Source organism: Physeter macrocephalus, chromosome 6 (assembly GCF_002837175.3).
Source record: "Physeter macrocephalus isolate SW-GA chromosome 6, ASM283717v5, whole genome shotgun sequence".
Taxonomy (NCBI): domain Eukaryota; kingdom Metazoa; phylum Chordata; class Mammalia; order Artiodactyla; family Physeteridae; genus Physeter; species Physeter macrocephalus.
The window spans coordinates 77352129-77361632 of record NC_041219.1 but is presented as its reverse complement, the minus strand read 5'-3'; the positions used below and the strand labels follow the sequence as shown (position 1 = coordinate 77361632).

General features: G+C 37.3%; 1 long non-coding RNA gene across 3 annotated transcripts in view; it reads left to right on the top strand.

The window, feature by feature from the left end:
• The window catches only part of LOC114486479 (uncharacterized), a 63130-nt gene that overhangs the window by 19596 nt on the left and 34030 nt on the right, over window positions 1-9504 (top strand). The window contains exon 5 of one of the 3 annotated variants that reach the window (XR_003680291.2): window positions 4327-6418. The exons of the other annotated variants lie outside the window; for them this stretch is intronic. This is a non-coding gene — a long non-coding RNA (uncharacterized lncRNA). Of the gene's footprint in view, window positions 1-4326; window positions 6419-9504 lie in introns of those variants that run through there. 3 annotated transcript variants of the gene reach the window in all.

Below are 9504 nucleotides of genomic sequence, written 5' to 3'. Positions count from 1 at the left end.
GCACGAACCCGTGTCCCCTGCATCGGCAGGCGGACTCTCAACCACTGTGCCACCAGGGAAGCCCGGTAGCCCCTTTTAAAATACATTCATCCTAAATGGAAACTGGTAGATACCCCCTACCTTGTAGTTCATTTGAATTCAGATCAATATTGCTAATAAATTGTTTAAGTACTACTTGAAAAGCTGGCATAGCATTGAAATATTTTTTATGCATAAAGGAAGCCAGTTGGAATCACTCCAAAAGTAATCACATTTGGCAGGGAGGTGATAGTGGAACCAGCTGTAATCATTAACTAAAATATTTATTTTTAACTAATTGACTTGTGTATTACTTTCCAAACAATCATTGATTAGTTGTTTATAATTAATTTTTATAAAATTTCAGAAGCTCAGTAATCTGTTGAAAATTTCTGCCCTGCCAGGTGTCTCTCTCTCTCTCTCTCTCTTTTTAAAAGCAACAGCCGAACAAATTAATCACAAATTTTCTACTATGAATTCTGCTAATAGGAAGAAGTGGCTTCTAACAAAATGGAATATATAGCACTGGATCCCAGAAATTCAACTTAAGCAATTTTGTCATGTATTTTCATTGCTTAGCCTAACAAGATTAAAGAGCCTTCCTAACAGAAAATGGAGGGGGAAAATAAGCCCATGGAAGAATTTGCATTCATCAACTGGCACTTAATGAAATTGCGAGGCTCTATAAATTCAAACCATAATTTTCATCAAGAGAATTAAAAATAATTCAGAATTCTTTATGTGCCAAAAGATACTCATAGCTCTGCTTTTCACCTGAGGAATAACAGAAAGCTAATGTATTTCCTTGTCCTAGAAATAGGCCTGTGATAGTACATATGAAAATGAATACTCTGCAAACAGAAACATTAGACGCACTTGCTTGTTTTGTATGAGACTGACTGCTCAGAGCCAAAGGATTTTTATGCTTCTTTCACTTACAAAACTGTTTCCTTCTATAGAGATAATGGTAGGTTGGGTCTGTTCTATAACTTGCACTGTTCTTGGGAAAGGTCATGTAACACTGAGTGGGTTTGCACCCCTTCCACCTAATTCCACTGTTGCCTTCCCAGTCACCAACATACCACAAATCATACCATGTCTACTGACTATCACTTTCTTATTCAGTCCTGCTTTTGGAAGAAAGACAAATGTACCAATAGCACATTGTAGATCTGGAAATTGTCTTCTGATAAACTCAACTAACATGCTAGAGTTCAAATGGAATATTCAACTCAAGTCACTTTGGAGACACTGTAAAGATCATCCAACCTCCTTCCTCAGTGGGCAGACAAGCCAAACAAAATGGTGAATGACATCATCAGAGCTTATGCATATAGAGAGGAAACATATACCCAGGACAGCTACATAATACGCCGTGCAAAATAAAAATGTGGGCATCTGTGTTCAAAATGCAGGAAAAGTGCAGTTGAAAGTATTAACATGTAAAGGTGTTTTCTTTAAAAGAATTTTATTAGTGATAAAATGTAGTATGGGTAATTGTGGTACAAAAGCAACAAAATAACCAGAATATTATTTCTGGTGTTATTCTATTCAAACAAAAAATAGTAATACTTTATTAATGTGAAATCTTGATCGACTATAACAGTTTTCTTATGGCTTGATTTTCTGCAAATTCATTTATTAGGATATTATATTTTTAATAACTTTATTTTCTAAAATTTAGATATAATTGACTGGAATATTTTATTTTATTTATTTTTGTCTGAGTTGGGTGTTCGTTGCTGCGTGTGGGCTTTCTCTAGTTGCGGTGAGCGGGGGCTACTCCTAGTTGCAGTGCGCATGCTTCTCATTATGGTGGCTTCTCTTGTTGCAGAGCACGGGCTCTAGGTGTGCAGGCTTCAGTAGTTGTTGCACGCAGGCTCAGTAGTTGTGGTGCATGGCCTTTGTTGCTCTGTGGCATGTGGGATCTTCCCCGACCAGGGCTTGAACCTGTGTCCCCTACTTTGGTGGGCGGAGTCGTAACCACTGCACCACCAGGGAAGTCCCTGACTAGAATATTATATTAGTTTCAGGTTTACAACATGATGATTCAATATTTGTATATTTTGAAAAATGATCACCATAATGTCTAGTTAACATGCATCATCATACATAGTTACAATTATTTTCTTGTGATGAAAACAACTTCATTTTGAATTGATACAATTGAAAGTAGTGTCAGACACTCTTGGAAAATTCAAGATCACAATTAATTTTTAAAATTAAAGTATAATTGACCTACAAAACTATATTAGTTTCAGGTGTACAACACAGTGATTCCTTATTCCTGTAGATGATGCACCATATAAAATTATTACAATATTATTGACTACATCCCTGGTGCTGTACATTATATCCCTGTGACTTATTTATTTATTATTTTTTTCCCATTAAGCTTTCCCCCCCAGTCTTGTTGAGATATAGTTTACATACGGTACTATATAAGTTTAAGGTGTACAGCATAATGATTTGACTTAAATGCATCATGAAATGATTACCACAAGTTTAGTGAACATCCATCATCTCATATAGATATAAAATTAAATAAATAGAAAAAAATAGTTTCCCTTGTGATGAGAACTCCTAGAATTTACTCTCTTAACACCTGTCACATGTAACACACAGCAGTGTTAATTACATTTATCATGTTGTATGTCCTATCTCTAGTACTTATTTGTCTTATAACCGGATGTTTGTACGTTTTGACTCTCTTTCTCCAATTTCCCACCCACCCCCAACCTCTGATAACCACAGATCAGATCTCTTTTTCTATGAGTTTATTTGTTTGTGTGTTTGTTTGTTTTTTCACTCTGGCTTTTTTTTCACATCTTTATTGGAGTATAAATGCTTTACAATGTGATGTTAGTTTCTGCTGTACAACAAAGTGAATCAGCTATATGTATACATATATCTCCATATCCCCTCCCTCTTGAGCCTCCCTCCCACCTTCCCACCCTCCCTATTCCATTCCTCTAGGTTGTCACAAAGCATCGAGATGATCTCCTTGTGCTATGCAGCAGCTTACCACTAACCATCCATTTTACATTTGGTAGTGTACATATGTCAGTGCTACTCTCTCACTTCATCCCAGCTTCCCCTTCCCCCCCATGCCCTCAAGTCTGTTCTCTACGTCTGCATCTTTATTCCTGCCCTGCCACTAGGTTCATCAGTACCACTTTTTAAAATTCCACATAAATGCGCTAGCATACGGTATTTGTTTTTCTCTTTCTGACTTACTTCACTCTGTATGACAGATTCCATCCACATCACTACAAATAACTCAGTTTCATTCCTTTTCATGGCTGAGTAATATTCCATTGTATATATGTGCCACATCTTCTTTATCCATTCATCTGTCGATGGACACTTAGGTTGCTTCCATGTCCTGGCTATTGTAAATAGTGCTGCAATGAACATTGTGGTACATGACTCTTTTTGAATTATGGTTTTCTCAGGGTATATGCCCAGTAGTGGGACCATACTATTCTCCATAGTGGCTGTATCACTTTACATTCTACCAACAGTGCAGGAGGGTTCCCTTTTCTCCATACCCTCTCCAGCATTTATTGTTTCTAGATTTTTTGATGATGGCTATTCTGACAGGTGTGAGGTGATACCTTATTGTAGTTTTGATTTGCATTAAAACTCTGAAGTTAGATAGTGATAACCAAGCAATAACCAACCTACATTCACCACATGCCTTCACCATGTAACAAGCAATTACAATCTGCTGCTTGGGGAGGAACAAGGCATGGAAACAAATCATCTTCATGCAGGTGTGCAAGCAGGGTTTGTTTATAACTGAGAGCAGAACAGGAACACTGGGAGAAAAAACACCTCAGGCAAACCAGGCTTCACCCTAAGCACAAAGTAGGGGCACCCTTCATTGGCTGCATCTGAAGACCGTGGTGAGCTGAATGTAACTATGGTAACAACACATAGCAACAACATCCAGCTCAACTACTAACAACCACTAAAGCCTGACAGAGAAAGCAGTGTGCCTATTTTCAGTTTACAAGCAATATATGTTATTCAGTGAAAATTATGACACACCAAAAGGGAAAAAATGACAACTTACCAAGTGATAAAGCAGTTAAGAGAACCAGGTTCAGATTCAAATATGACTTAGCTGTTGGAATGATCAAAGAGGGACTTTAAAATAACTATGATTAGTTTGTTAAAAGCTTTAGTGGAAAAGGTGGACAACGTGCACTCACAAATGGAAAATTTTAGCAGAGTGATGAAAACAATAAAAAGAATCAAATAGAAATTCTAGAAAGTGATAATATATATTAATTCTTTCCACAGGCTTATCAGCAGACTGGAAACAGCAAAAAAAAGGATCAGTGAACCTGAAGATAGGTCAATATAAATTATCCAAAATCAATCACAGAGAGAAAAAAGGAGTGGGGAAAAAAAGAACATATCTAAGAGAAGTAGGACAATAGCAAATGATCTAAACACATGTATCCTTGGATTCCAGAACAAGAGATAGAAAATAGGACTGAAGAATTATTTAAAGAGATAACTTTCAAAAAGAATAAAAGACAAATAAACCACAGATCCAAGAAGTTCAGAGAGCCCAAGCAGTATAAATACCAAGAAAAATCCACTTAGACTCATCGTAGTCAAATTGCTAAAACCAAGAGATAAAGGGAAAATCTTGACGGTGGCAGAGATAAAGAAACTTTTTCTACAGAACCACAAGGATAGGAAGAAGAAGAGATTTCTTATCAGAAATTAGGCAAGCAGAAAACATCTTTAAAGAACTGAAAAAAAAAAGTCAGTCAAGTCAGAATTCTGTATTCAGCGAAAATACCTTTCAAAAATGAACTTTTGCTCAGTCATCCTCTTGCATTATCAGAAAAAAATTTCCAGTTCAACAAAGATAAAATGAACTTTTCCACACTGAGAAACATCCAGGGTCTATTTGCTCCACTAAAACTACAAATGGAATTCAAGGCAGTGCAGCAGGTTCAGTGTCTTCCATTTCTTCCAAGCTCAAACCTTTCACTGAATATTTTGAGGGGTAATGATGAGCCTATTGGATTTGAAGATATACTTAATGACCCGTCACAAAGTGAACTAATGGCAGGACCACATTTGATGGTTGAATATAAACTTGGTTTACTGTAATGTAACACGCTATTCATGGAAATAGAGGGGCTGCATCTTGTTTATAGTCATCTTTTACTATAATTTGATGTGCACAGCATTAAAAGTACTGACACATGAGAAAAAAAAATGAGGGTGAAAAAAAATGAGCATGAAGTAAGATTTTCTTCCAGAAAAACAAAAGCTGCTCTCAGCTTTTGAGATCTGCACAACAAGAAATGTTAAGGAAGTTCTTCAGGCTGAAGGAATCTGATACAAGATAGTTTTGTTTTTTATCTACACAAAGAAATAAAGAGAAAATATGGGTAAATATTAAAAATATTTTTCTTATTTTACCCTTTAAAAAAATTTTAACAGTCTGAAGTAAAAACATTTAAAAGGCTTTACAAAATATGTTGAAGTAAAAGGAATGAGAACAGTGGCATGAAGGACAAGAGGGAGGAAATGAACGAACACGATGGTAAGATTCTTACTCAGTATCAGTACTATACCATCATTTGAAAGTGAACTGTGGTAAGATAAAGATGTGTAATGTAAACCCTAGAACAACCAGATATTAGAGTGGCCTAGATGGTGGAGTAGGAAGACCCTGAGCTTATGTCCTCCCATGGGTACTCCAAAATTACAACTATTTACAGAGCAACCATTGATGAGAATGACCTGAGGACTAGCAGAAAAGATTTTCCACAATAAAGATATAAAGAAGGAACCACAACAAGATGGGGAGGAGGGGTGGAGATGCAGTATGGCCAAGACCCACACACCTGGGTAGGTGGCCTACAAACAGGAGGATAATCACAATTGCAGAGCTTCTCCTCAAGGAGTGAGGGGTCTGAGCCCAACATTAGGCTCCTCACCAGGGGGTCTTGCACTGGGAAAATGAGCCCCCAGAACATCTTGCTTTGAAGGCCAGTGGATCTTGTGTACGGGAGAGTCAGAGGGATGAAGAAAACAGAGACTCTGTTCTTAAAAGGCATGTGCCAATTCTCACACCCTCTGAGACCCAGTGCACAGGCAATAATTTGAAACGAGCCTGGGTCAGATCCACATACTGATTTTAGAGAGACTCAGAAAGAGGCAGGAGGTCTCTGGGACTCCCGTGGGTACATAGATGCTGGCAGCAGCCATTTGGGGAGCTCCTCCTATCATGAGGACACCAGTGCTGGCAAGTGCCATTCTGGAGTCCTCCCTCTAGAACCCCTCCAGGCCAAGGAGTTCAATCATGTGGGGGCCTAGCCCCACCCACGAGTGGGCAGCCACCAGCCCTGGACTCACCTCAGCCCCACATCAAGCCACCCCAGAACCAAGCACTGCCCACCAGCAGCTGGCAGCCTCCACATAAGCCAGGGCCTAGCAGCCAACTGGGCTGTGGACCAGCCCCACTTACCAGTTTTCTCACAGTAGTTGTCCTCACCACAGAAGAAGTGACTACACAGCCCACATAGTGGGCACCCCTAGATTGCATAGCTCTGATGAACAGAGGGGAGTACAATGTCTTCTACATAAGACCACTTCCCCAAGGTCAGAAAATGTAACCGACCTACAAAATACATAAAAATAAAGACAGAGAATTAGGCAAAATGAGGTGACAGAAAGATATGTTCCAAATGAAGGAACAAGACAACATCCCAGAAGCAGAACTAAATGAAGTAGAGATAAACAATTTACCCAGTAAAGAGTTCAAAGTAATAAAGATCATAAAGATGTTCAATAAACTCAGGAGAATGGATGAACACAGTGAGAAATTTAACAAAGAGTTACAAAATATAAAGTAGAAGCAAACAAAGCTAAAGAATACAATAACTAAAATTAAAAAAATACTAGAAGCATCAACAGTACACTAGATGATGCAGAGATGAGAATCAGTGAACTGGAAGACAGAGTAGTAGATATCACCCAAGCTGAACAAAAAAAAAGAAAAAAGAATTGTAAAAAATTAGGACAGTTTAAGAGACCTCTGGAACATCAAGTATACTAACATTTTCATATAGGGGTCCCAGAGGAGGAGAAAGAGAGGAAGGGGCAGAGAACTTATTTCAAGTGATAATAGCTGAAAACTTCCCCATGAAAGGAAACAGACATCCAGGTCCAGGAAGCACAGAGAGTCCCAAACAAGATCAACCAGAGGTCCATAAAAAACAAACTGTAATTAAAATGGCAAAAAGTAAATATAAGGAGAGAATACTAAAAGCATCAAGGGAAAAGCAAGAAGTAATGTACACGGGAACTTCCATAAGACTGTCAGTTGACTTTTCAGCAGAAATTTTGCAGGTCCAAAGGGAGCAGCATATTTAAAATAATGTAAGGAAAAACGTACTTTCAAAAATACTCTACTCAGCAAGTCTGTCATTCAGATTTGAAGGATAGATAAAGAGTTTTACAGACAAGTAAAAGCTAAAGGAGTTCAGCACCACTAAACCAGCTTACAACAAAGGTTAAAGGGACTTATCTAAATGGAAAGAAAGACCACAACTAGAAATCTGAAAATTATGAAAAGAAAAATCTCACTGGTAAAGGAAAATATACAGTAACAGTAGTAGATCAACCACTTATAAAGCTAGCAGGAAAGTTAATTAAAAGACAAAAGTAGTAAAATCACCTATATCCACAATACACAGTTAAGGGATACACAAAACAAAAAAATTGTAAAATATGATTTCAAAAACATTAAATGTGGTTCAATATCCACAAATGAGTCAATGTGATACACCACATTAACAAATTGAAGAATAAAAATCATATAATCACCTTGATAGATGCAGAAAAAGCTTTTGACTAACTTCAACATCCATTTATGATAAAAAACTCTCCACAAAATAGGTATGGAGAGAATATACATAAACATAGTAAAGGACATATATGACAAACCTACAGCCAACATCATAGTCAATGATGAAAAGCTGAAGTATTTCCTCTAAGATCAGGAACAAGACCAGGATACCCACTCTTGCCACTTTTATTCAACATAATATTGGATGTCATAGAAACAGCAATCAGACAAGAAATAGAAATAAAAAGCATCAAAATTGGAAAGGAAGAAGTAAAACTGTCACTGTTTGTGGGTGACATGATGCTATATATAAAATATCATAAAGATACTACCAAAAAACTATGAGAACTAATAATTGAATTTGGTAAACTTGCAGGATGCAAAATTAACAGAAAGAAATCTGTTGCATTTCTGTACACTAATAATGAACTATCAGGAAAAGAAATAAAGAAAACAATCCCATTTACAAAGGCATCAAAAAGAATAAAATACCTTAGAATAAATATAACCAGGGAGGTAAAAGACTTGTACTTGAAAAGTATAAGATGTTGATGAAAGAAATTAAAGACGACACAAACAAATGGAAAGATATACCATGCTCATGCATTGGAAGAATTAATATTGCTAAAATGACCATACTCTCCAAGGCAATCTAGAGATTCAATGCAATCCCTATCAAAATACCAGTGACATTTACCACAGAACTCGAACAAATAATTTTAAAATTTGTATGGAGTCATGAAAGACCCCAAATAGCCAAATAATCTTGAAAAAGAAGAATAAAGCTGGAGGTATTATGTTTCCTGATTCCAAACTCTACTACAAAGATACAGTAATCAAAAGAGTATGGTACTGGCACAAAAACAGACACCAGATCAGTGGAACAGAATAGAGAGCCCAGAAATGAACCCATGCTTATATGGGCAACTAACCTGCAACATAGGAGGCAAGAATATACAACGGGGGAAATCACAGTCTCTTCAATAAATGGAGTTGGGAAACAGCTACCTGCAAAAGAATCAAACTGTACTACTTTCTCACACGATATAGAAAAATAAACTCAAAATGTATTAAACACTTAGATGTAAGACGTGAAACCATAAGAATCCTAGAAGCAAACACAGGCAGTATGATCCTTGACATTGGTCTTAGCAATATTTTTTTCCCTTTTTTTTTAACATCTTTATTGGAGTATAATTGCTTTACAATGGGGTGTTAGTTTCTGCTTTATAACAAAGTGAATCAGCTATACATATACATATGTTCCCATATCTCTTCCCTCTTGCGTCTCCCTCCCTGCCATCCTCCCTATCCCACCCCTCTAGGTGGTCACAAACCACCAAGCTGATCTCCCTGTGCTATGCGGCTGTTTCCCACCAGCTATCTATTTTACGTTTGGTAGTGTATATATGTCCATGCCACTCTCTTACTATGTCACAGTTTACCCTTCCCCCTCCCCATATCCTCAAGTCCATTCTCTAGTAGGTCTGTGTCTTTATTCCCGTTTACCCCTAGGTTCTTCATGACCTTTTTTTTTCTTAGATTCCATATATAGGTGTTAGCATATGGTATTTGTTTTTCTCTTTCTGACTTACTTCACT